At 41.0% G+C, this 11650-nt stretch overlaps 1 pseudogene across 1 annotated transcript; it reads left to right on the top strand.

The window, feature by feature from the left end:
- Positions 1–2365: 2365 nt before the first annotated feature.
- Positions 2366–3551, top strand: LOC307115446 (keratin, type I cytoskeletal 18-like; annotated as a pseudogene). The gene has a single exon. The product of its transcript is annotated as a keratin, type I cytoskeletal 18-like (transcript).
- The last annotated feature ends 8099 nt before the right edge of the window (positions 3552–11650 follow it).

The following is an 11650-nucleotide window of genomic DNA, read 5'->3' on the forward strand; positions in this document are numbered from 1 at the left end:
GACTTTCCCTCTCTTATCCACATAGTGAGCATTAACAATTAATGGGAAGTGCTTTCCGACCCATATAACATCGTTCTTAATATTTATGATGCCCACGAAACACACAAACATCTGTTCTTAGAGTTATAGCTATTAAAGCATACTTAAGTGCCACGCTCTCTCTCATATACTAGTAGACAAGTCAAATCTTTAAGCAGTTGCCTCTCTGGAGATATCTAAATAGCAAGGATTCCAAGAAGATAGGAGGAAGACAATTTTAGAATCAACTCATCTTGAGGAATATTAGTTCATTTTATTGTGACCAATAGCACCTGGTAAATTTAGAATAGGATAAAGTTATGTTTAAGTGGTTGACATGATCTTTCATATTGGGGATGACTGCAACACACCCATTAAGATAAAGTTAATAAAGAAATAAAATGAGAAAAGTCTCAAAAGTTCTTTTGATGAATGAGATCATCCATCAGCAGCAAAGACAGATCTAAGACATCTGCTGTTAAAGTAAGACTGAAGAAGATTTGGGCATACCCCAAACCTAATCAAGTTGGCCTGTTTGTACCCTCAGGGAGGAGGCATACTTGAGGTAATTACTAAGAAAAAAGTCTTTTACTCTGTTTCTAAAGAGAATATGTTCATGGAAGAGAGTGGTTAGCTTGGTTCTCTGATAGGAGAGTTGAGTCAGTAGAGCCAGTACCTTCACCAGAACTTCCTGACTGTATGAGCTAATCTCTGTGTGTACTAACACATTTTATTTTTTAAAAAATATATATTTTATTGATTTTTTTTACAGAGAGGAAGGAAGAGGGATAGAGAGTTAGAAACATCGATGAGAGAGAAACATCGATCAGCTGCCTCCTGCACACCCCATACTGGGGATGTGCCTGTAACCAAGGTACATGCCTTTGACTGGAATCGAACCTGGGACCTTTCAGTCCGTAGGCCGATGCTCTATCCACTGAGCCAAACCAGTTTCGGCATGTACTAACACATTTTAGTTTAGCAAAGCTGAGTATCAGACCTTAACCGTCAATCATATACAAACAAGTACTGCCACCCAGTCTTTCCCACCTGACACTTCTTCAGATTACAACAAATACAAGATTAACATAACAGCCACAGCAACAACAATAATGGCAACTAACAATTGTTGAGCACGTATCAAATGTCAGGCATACTTCTAAAGCTTTTCATATGAATTACCCATTGAGTCTTCACAGCAAACCCATGAGGTAAAAGAAAAGGCTGATGCACATGGAGGTTCTGTAATATGTGCTAGGCTGTATGCTAATGAGTGGTGGAACCTACATTCTAACCTTGGTAGGGTGTTAGCATTCTTAACCACTCCTGGAGGGTGGGAGACAAGGGGAAACAATCCTCCTATCTAATAAAGAGGGAATATGCTAATTGACCCTCACACTGTCGCAAAGAGGCGGCACCCACAGCCAATAAGAAGGAAATATGCTAATTGACTGCCCTGCCCTCAAAGATGGTGGCGCCCACCGCCAATAAGGAGGGAATATGCTAATTGAATGCCACGCCCTCAAAGATGGCGGCACCCACAGCCACAAGATGGTGGCGCCTAGTCCCTTCAGCCCCACCAGGGCGGCAGGCACGTGGCATAGCTGGGCCTGCCCTCAGGCGGGTCTGGCCACTCCGTGCGCCCGCCTCCGGAGTCCCCCAGTCCCCTCAGCCCCCCAGCCACCCAGGGCTGGCCCGAGGTGCAGGCAAGCCTCAGAAGGTGGCTGCCAAGCCACCCAGGGCCACCCGAGGCTCAGGTAACCAGGGCCAGCCGAGGCTTGCACTGCCGGCAGTGGCAGCAGCAGAGGTGTGATGGGGCATCGCCTTCCCCTGATTGCCGGGTCACCTCCGCCCCTGAGGGCTCCCAGACTGTGAGAGGGGGAAGGCTGGGCTGAGGGACCACCCCTCCAGTGCATGAGTTTTCATGCACTGGGCCTGTAGTATAATTATATTTAAATCAGATGTTCAAACAGGGGTTCTTTTGGTTGCAAGATACAAAACTGCACTCAAACTATTTCAAATAAAATGTTGGGTGATGTTCACCCTAAGTCACGGAAGGTATTGCATTTACCACCCCGTGTTATAATGATCTGTTCATATGTTCATTATAATTACATCAGTTAACACCAATAACTTCATGATTTTGTTTTATTTACTACTATATTCTTGGTGCAAAGAAAAGTGTCTGACAAATGATAGGTGCTGAAGAAATATTTGTTCAAGTAAAAAGTAGGATTGGGGACACTGGACAGGGACAAGGGTGTTAGTAGATTAATTATTAAAAACAAAACAAAACAAGGGCAGCTGAAACCTGACTCTTGGCCTCTCGCCTTCCTCCCTGAACAATATGAGCTTCAGCACCCACACCAGCTTTTTCATCAACTACCAGAGCCTGGGCTCCTGCAGTCTTGCAGCAACCGGACTAGCCTGCCAGCAGAGCAGCCAGCAGCCAATACAAGTGTTGGGGGTTTGGGCTCCCGGATCTCCATGTCCCACTCCACCAGCGTGCAGAGTGAGTGGGAGTCCGCGGGCCTGGCCACAGGAATGGACAGGGATCTGGTGGGCATAACAGGCATCCAGAGCAAGAAGGAAACTATGCAGTGCCTGAGTGACTGCCTGGCCTCTTGCCTGGCGAGGGTGAGGAGCCTGGAGGCTGACAATTGGAGATTGGAGAGCAATATCTGGGAACACGTGGAGAAGAAGGCACCCTAGGTCAGACACTAGGGGCATTACTTCAAGATCACAGAGGACCTGAGGACTCAGGTTCTTGTCAGTTCCGTGGACAATGCCCACATCGTTCTGCAGATTGACAATGCCTGTCTTGCTGCTGATGACTTCAGAGACAAGTATGAGAGGGAGCTGGCCATGAGCCAGTTTATGGAGAGTGACAATAGGCTCTGAAAAGTTGTTGATGACACCAATATCACTCAACTGCAGCTGGAGACAGAGATCAAGGCTCTCAAGGAGCAGCTGCTCTTCATGAAGAAGAACCAGGAGGAGGAAGTAAATGGTCTACAAAGCCAGATTGCTACTCTCAGCACCTCAGGGTATCCAGGCCCGTATGATGAGCTGGCTCAGAAGAACTGAAAGGAGCTGGACAAGTACTGGTCCCAGCAAACTGAAGAGAGCACCATAGTGGTCACCTCACAGACCATTAAGATAGGAGCTGCTGCGATGACACTCGGAACTGAGACGTAGGGTTCAATCCTAAGGGATTGACCTTGACTTGATGAGAAATCTAAAGGCCAGTTTGGAGAGCAGCCTGTGTGAGGTGGAGACGTGCTGGGCCATGAAGAGGGAACAGCTCCATGGGATCCTGCAGCTCCTAGAGTCAGAGCTGGCCCAGACCTGGGTAGAGGGGCAGTACCCAACAATAGTATGAGGCCCTGCTGGAAGAAGGGGAGGACTTTGATCTTGGTTACACCCTGGACAACAGCAACTCCATGCAATCCATCCAAAATACTGCCACCTGGAGGATTGTGGACAGCAAAGTGGTGTCTGAAGTCAATGACATCAAAGTTCTGAGATGTTAAGGCAGCAAAACCAGGGGCAGAGGCCAATAAAAAATTCAGAGATTACCCTGGCTGGTTTGGCTCAGTGGATAGAGCGTTGGCCTGGGGACCAAAGGGCCCCGGGTTCGATTCTGGTTAAGGGCACATGCTTGGGTTGCAGGCTTGATCCTCAGTGGGGACATTCAGGAGGCAGCCAATCAATAATTCTCTCTCATCATTGATGCTTCTATCTCTCTCTGCCCCTCTCCCTTCCTCTCTGAAATCAATTAAAAAAAAAAATTCAGAGATCATTGAGCAAGGGGGGAAAAGAAAGCAAGAAATAGTCGGATTTCATGGGAACTGAAAATCCAGGAACAGAGCTCATTCTCCTATTCTGCATTCTATCCATGCTATCTTGCTTCTGCACTTTTTTGCATAAATATTCCATCTTTTTTCCCCCCGTCTTCTTTGCTTACAGCGTCTGCTTCTCATAATTTTGGCTTTTGTGAAACTTTAGATAGCCTTGGTGCTGACTCTAATTCACCTTCTAGTTCTGGAACTCATCACTACCTACAGACTCAGTGCCTACTAACTCAGGTTTTCAGGAGAAAGATTCTGACTAGTTCATCTTAGGTCAAGGGTTCTCCAGTTGTCCAATAAGCTGTGGCTGGAGGGTTACTTGGCAAAAATAGCTGTGTAGGCTTGCTCTTTTGTCAAGGAGGCAGCTTTCACAGAAAAGATTGTGGAGTGGGTATGCACCCACAAAATAGGTCTCCTCCAGATGTCAAACTGATGTTTCTCTCCTTTTGAAATCTAGACAATTTTTTAAAGCCACCATGTATATTCTAAATTACATAGAAAATTTTCTGTATTTTAACAGGGACTTTCTATGGACTGTCATTTTCCAGTTGCTTGCATTTTCAATTTGTTCTTTGATTGCTTAAAACACAGACATCTTTCCTTTCTTGCCATGCAATGAAATGTTCTATTTTGATATGGTATGTGGTTAGTCATAGTTGTTTGCATTTTCATTATGATATCAAGAAGTCAATCTGTTCCACTCTTTTTAACTAGTGTAGTTAAAGGCTTTTGATGGATTCTTGTGATAATTGCATTATGATTTTCACCCTTTTATGTTTTGGACTACATAACTTCTGGGGCGTTAGGAGAAGTGCCTGAAATTTTATTTGTGATTATTGATTTAATATTGATGCTGAAGAGCCTTCAATTGCCCTTAATTTACAAATGAATTCCAAAAGATCACTTGTAAGTCAGTTGTTTGAAACTGAAATGCATTCGCCTAGTGATCCACAAGAGGTTATTTAACCCCTAATATATTCACTCAGTATTCCATTAAGAGCCACTATTTGACTGGCACCATGTTAAACAACTGTGTTTACAACATGAACAAAACAGATTTAGTCCCTGTCTATGGGAGGAACACAAATAGGCAAACGATTACACTAGGGCCAATAGTGATAGCTGATTCTGCTGTGTACATAGTAGGTTCTCCAAAAATTTTCATAGGATGCATGACTCAGTAGGTTAAAAGTGAATAATTTACATTTATTATTTCATTTTATCTTCACACTTCTCTGAGGACTTAACCATTTAAAATATCAAATCCTAACTAAACTGGTTAATAATTCCACAAAGAAAGACAAATTTACAGTGGAGATATTTTAAGACAAATTTACAGTGGAGATATTTTAAAACTTTGTATTGATGTATAAAATTTATACAGAGATGTATGCATATATCAAGTCCAACTCACAAGCAACACACCTGATCAAGAAACAAACTTTACTAGAGCTTTCCTCATGCTTTTCACTGTCACTACACCCTCAAGGTAAAGGATATTATATATAAATTAAAGTAAGTTGGCTAGCATTCATTTAATAATGTGTTAGAGAAGAAGAAAGATATTTAACTCCTAAGTTGTCCATTTAGGATACAATAAAATGTGTTACCAGTCCTGTTTATTTTATCAGTTATGATTAGATCCAGCTGCACATAAATGAAAATTCTAAATAATGGCTTAAGTAAGGCATTTTATTTCTCTTTGACATGAAAGAAGTTTAGAAAGAGATACTTAGGGCTGATTTGGCAGCTCCATAGTTATCATATATCCAGTTTCCTTCTACTTTATAGGTCAACCATTCTAGGGCATAGCTAGTAATGGACCTAGATGGCTATTGGAAATATCTGTCACCTGCACATTCCAGACAGGAAAAAGAAGGAAAGGCAAAAGGACTTTAAGACCTGCAGGCTGATTAAGTTCACTTCTAAGGAGTCTGTCCCCAAGTTCCTCAGGACATTTCTGCTTTAATCTATTTGTCCAGAATTTAGTCATGAGGCCATATGGTTTTTAAGAAAAGCTGATCTTTTAGCTCAATACAAAAATGCTCCCAATAATATAGGAGTTCTGTTAGTAAGGAAGAAGGAGAGAACATATTTGGGGTAAGCAACTAGTAGTGTCTGCTATAGTTATGTTGATTTTCATTATAATTGCTTACTGTATATCACATTGTCTAATGAAATTTTTCATCCTGGGAAGAGAGGAAAATGGAAATTAGCTGTCATGTATAAGAAACTGAGATGAGAGTTCAAAGAAAGGTGTTGTGTATAAGAAAGTGAAAGATGAGAGTTCAAGAAAAGTTCATTTACTATCTAAAGTGATCTAGCCCGATTTAATTTCTTGCTGTAGGCCAAGGAACCAATCAGCAAACCTCTCTTAAGCCCAGGAATCTCACTGCTAGATTGTAGCAGCTACACTTCCCCTCTAATTGCAGCAAATCATGCTGGAAAATTTATCTAAAAAGTTGTGTGTTGCCCAGTCGGAGTGGCTCAATGCTTGAGCATTGACCTATGAACCAGGAGATCACAGTTCAATTCCTAGTCAGGGCACATGCCCAGATGGTGGGCTCCATCCTCAGTAGGCGGTGTGCAGGAGGCAGCTGATCAATGATTCTCTTTCATCATTGATGTTTCTATCCCTCTCCCTCCCTCTTTGAAAAAAAAAAAGCTGTGTGTGTGTTAGGAATTGGCTAAGAAAATTCAGACTGATAGTATTAAGTCCTCATAGGAATGTTTTCTTCTTTCAAGATTAGTATTTTGAAATCAGCAAATGGATAAATGTTATACTAGAACCTGGCTTATTATATAGATTTATATCTAGAACAAGTTAGCTCTTGCTTCCCACAAGAAAAACTACTTACATAAAAAGGCTAGTGCCCCATGATTATTAAGCAGATGATACTGTTGTCTCCCCTTTTCACTATGTTATTAATGTTGGGCTCAGTTCCAAGAAGAACCCTCCCTAAGGCTGGTGAAACTGGGAGCAAGTTGTTCTTTAAGACCTTCTTGCCTGTCATTTTTGAACAGGTGGAAATCTGGTTAGAGTGAGCATCCAGGGCAGTCTATATCCGTAGGGCTAAGAATGTAAACATCAAATTCTGAACTCGAAAACCAAAATAGTTATTGTATGAAAGAAACTTGATAGAAGTTTTTTTGGATTTGACAATTCTAAAGATTTACATGACATTACCAGTATTGAATTGAAGCTGTAACAACACCTTGGATAGTTAATTAATAAGGATACCAAGTGATTTTTCTGGAATTGGTTATATTTGTGTACTTGTAAACTTATTGAGATGAATAATTAGTTGTGATGTCCCATTCTAAATAAAAATTCAAGGTTGCAACTAATTTATTTATTTTGTATTCTTTTTGTAATGAACTTTCCCTCCCAATTGTATAAACTTTAGGTCTCATAAAAGCTGCTTCTACCCACTACCCCAAATCCTGGAGAAAGAGTAGGGGACCCCTGAGTTAGCTGAGTTTAAATTTTCACCATGTGCCAGATATTGTCTGTTGGTATTCAAAACCTTCCCTATTCTTCTAAGCTCTTCCCAATATTGCAGGAGCAGGAAGCCTAGCAACTACTCTTGGCAAACTCCCCTGTTAATAGCCTTAGTTAGATTCAGTCAATGAGAGGCATTCAAATGAGATTTGGAAGATAGAAAAGCAGCAGAAGCCATTATTGTTTCTCCAACATCGAGAGAACATGGGACTCAACAGACAGCAAGATGAAGTATTGCAGTGGCTTCTGGGTGTCCCCTTGAATTCCCTCTGCCTTGGCTATGCAGGCAGCTGAGATAGTTTTTAAATTTTCTGCAATTTCTTTTTTTTTTTTATTGTCTAAAGTTTTACATATGTCTTCTTTTTCCCCAATTGACCCCCCCCCTGCCCCCAGCCATTCCCATCCCAGGCAAGCCCCCACCGCCCCAGTGTCTGTGTCCATTGGTTATGCTAATATGCATGCATACAAGTCCTTTGGTTGCTCTCTAACCTCATTCCCCTCCCCCTACCATTTGTCTCTGGATCTTTTCTTGTTCATCAAATTATGTTGATCATTATATCCCACATACTGTATGAGTGAGATCATGTGATATTTATATTTCTCCAACTGGCTTATTTCAATTAGCATAATGCTCTCCAGTCCCATCCATGCTGTTGCAAATGGTAAAAGTTCCTTATTTTTTATAGTGGCATAGTATTCCATTGTGTAGATGTACCACAGTTTTTTTGTTTGTTTGTTTTTTGTTTTAAATATATTTTATTGATTTTTTACAGAGAGGAAGGGAGAGGGATAGAGAACCAGAAACATCGATGAGAGAGAAACATGAATCAGCTGCCTCCTGCACACCTCCTACCGGGGATGTGCCCACAAGCAAGGTACATGCCCTTGACCAGAATCGAACCTGGAACCTTTCAGTCCACAGGCGGAGACTCTATCCACTGAGCCAAACCGGTTAGAGCTGTACCACAGTTTTTTAATCCACTCATCTGCTGATGGGCATTTAGGATGTTTCCAAATCTTAGCTATTGTAAATTGTGCTGCTATGAACATAGGGGTGCATATATCCTTTCTGATTAGTGTTTCTGGTTTCTTTGGATATAGTCCTAGAAGTGGAATTACTGAGTCAAATGGGAGTTCCATTTTTAACTTTTTGAGGAAACTCCATACTGTCTTCCACAGTGGCTGCACCAGTCTGCATTTCCACCAGCAGTGCACGAGGGTTCCTTTTTCTCCACATCCTCACCAGCACTTGTCATTTGTTGATTTGTTGATGGTAGCCATTCTGACAGGTGTGAGATGGTATCTCGTTGTTTTGATTTGCATCTCTCAGATGATTAGTGACTTTGAGCATGTCTAGTTTTCATATGTCTCTGGGCCTTCTGTATGTCCTCTTTCAGAAAGTGTCTATTTAGATCCTTTGCCCATTTTTTGATTGGAATGTTTATCTTCCTTTTGTTAAGTTGTATGAGTTCTCTGTAAATTTTGGAGATTAAACCCTTATCAGAAATATCATTGGCAAATATGTTCTCCCATGCAGTGGGCTTTCTTGTTGTTTTGTTGATGGCTTCTTTTGCTGTGCAGAAGCTTTTTATTTTTATGTAGTCCCATTTGTTTATTTTCTCCTTAGTCTCCATTGCCCTAGGAGCTGTGTCTGTAAAGATATTGCTACGACATATGTCTGTTGTTTTGCTGCCTATGGAGTCTTGTAGGATTTTTATGGTTTCCCATCTTACATTTAAGTCCTTTAGCCATTTTGAGTTTGTTTTTGTGTATGGTGTAAGTTGGTGATCTAGTTTCATTTTTTTTTTCTTGCATGTATCTGACCAAATTTCCCAGCACCATTTATTGAAGAGACTGTCTTGACTCCATTGTATGCTCTTGCCTCCTTTGTCAAATATTAATTGAGCATAATGGCTTGGGTGGATTTCTGGGTTCTCTGTTCTGTTCCATTGGTCTATATGTCTGTTCTTATGCTAACCAGGCAGTTTTGAGAACCATGGCTTGGTAATATAGCTTGATATCTGGTATTGTGATCCCTCCAACTTTGTTCTTCTTTCTCAGGATTGCTGCAGCTATTCGGGGTCTTTTTTAATTCCAGATGAATTTTTGGAGCATTTGTTCTAGATCTTTGAAATATGCCGTTGGTATTTTAATGGTGATTGCATTGAATCTGTAGATTGCTTTGGGTAGTATGGACATTTTAATGATGTTGATTCTACCAGTCCATGAACATGGTATGTTCTTCTATTTGTTTATGTCTTCCTCTGTCTCTCTCTCTCTTTTTTTAATATATATTTTATTGATTTTTTTACAGAGAGGAAGGGAGAGGGAGAGAGAGTTAGAAACATCGATGAGAGAGAAACATTGATCAGCTGCCTCCTGCACACCCCCCACTGGGGATGTGCCCACAACCAAGGTACATGCCCTTGACCGGAATCGAACCTGGGAACCTTCAGTCCACAGGCCGACGCTCTATCCACTGAGCCAAACCAGTTAGGGCCTCTGTCTCTTTTTTTCAATGTCCTGTAGTTTTCTGAGTACAGGTCTTTTATGTCCTTAGTTAAGTTTATTCCTAGGTATCTTAATTTTTTTGGTGCAATGGTAAATGGGATTGTTTTTTTTTCTCTTTCTGTGAGTTCATTATTGGGGTATAAAAAGGCCATAGATTTCTGGGTGTTAATTTTGTATCCTGCTACATTGCCAAATTCATTTATTAGGTCTAGTAGTTTTTTTTGTTTGTTTGCTTTTTTAAAATATATTTTATTGAATTTTTTACAGAGAGGAAGGGAGAGGGATAGAGAGTTAGAAACATCGATCAGCTGCCTCTTGCACACCCCCTACTGGGGATGTGCCCGCAACCAAGGTGCATGCCCTTGACCGGAAACGAACCTGGGACCTTTCAGTCCGCAGGCCGACGCTCTATCCACTGAGCCAAACCAGTTTCAGCAGGTCTAGTAGTTTTTTGATGGAGTCTTTAGGGTTTTCTATGTACAGTATCATGTCATCTGCGAATAAGGACAGTTTTACTTCTTCTTTTCCAATTTGGATGCCTTTTATTTCTTCATCTTGTCTGATCGTTATTGCTAGCACTTCCAGTACTATATCGAACAGGAGTGGTGAGAGTGGGCATCCCTGTCTTGTTCCTATTCTTAGGGGAAATGAGTTTACTTTTTGCCCATTGAGTATGATGTTGGCTGTAGGTTTGTCATATAAGGTTTTTATTATGTTGAGGTATGATCCTTCTATTCCCACTTTGCTGAGAGTTTTTATCAAGAAAGGCTGTTGGGCCGAAACCGGTTTGGCTCAGTGGATAGAGCGTCGGTCTGCGGACTGAAGGGTCCCAGGTTCGATTCCGGTCAAGGGCATATACATTGGTTGCGGGCACATCCCCGGTGGGGGTGTGTGCAGGAGGCAGCTGGTCGATGTTTCTCTCTCATCGATGTTTCTAGCTCTCTATCCCTTCTCCCTTCCTCTCTATTAAAAATCAATAAAAAATATTTTTAAAAAAAGAAAGGCTGTTGGATTTTGTTAAATGCTTTTTTCTGCTTCAATTGATATGATTATGTGATTTTTGTCTCTCAGTTTGTTTAAGTGATGTATCACATTTATTGATTTACGGATATTGTACCATCCTTGCACCCCTGGAATAAATACCACTTGGTCATGGTGTATGATCTTTCTAATGTAATGCTGAATCCAATTTGCTAGAATTTTGTTGAGGATTTTAGCATCTATGTTCATTAAGGATATTGGCCTGTAGTTCTCTTTTTGTGTGGTGTCTTTATCTGGTTTTGGGATTAGGGTAATGCTGGCTTCATAGAAAGCTTGGAAGTGTGCCTTTCTTTTGAATTTTTTGGAATAGTTTGAGGATAGGTTTTAGTTCTTCTTTGAATGCTTGATAGAACTCCCCTGTAAAGCCGTCCGGACCAGGACTTTTTTTTGCTGGAAGATTTTTGATCGCTGCTTCAATTTCTTCTGTAGTTATCGGCCTATTCAGGTTTTTTTATTCTTCTTGATTGAGTTTTGGGAGCTTGTATTTTTCTAAGAATATGTCCATTTCACCTAGGTTGTCCATTTTGTTGGAATAGAGTTGTTCATAGTATTTTTTCATAATCGTTTGTATTTCTGTGGTATCGGTTGTTACTTCAACTCTTTCATTTCTGATTTTATTTATTTGGGTCCTCTCTGCTTCTTGGTGAGCCTGGCTAGAGGTTCATAAATTTTGTTTATCCTTTCAAAGAACTAGCTCTTCGTTTTGTTGATCTTTTGTATTGTTTTT

This window comes from Cnephaeus nilssonii, assembly GCF_951640355.1.
Source record: "Cnephaeus nilssonii genome assembly, chromosome: 19".
Classification (NCBI taxonomy): domain Eukaryota; kingdom Metazoa; phylum Chordata; class Mammalia; order Chiroptera; family Vespertilionidae; genus Cnephaeus; species Cnephaeus nilssonii.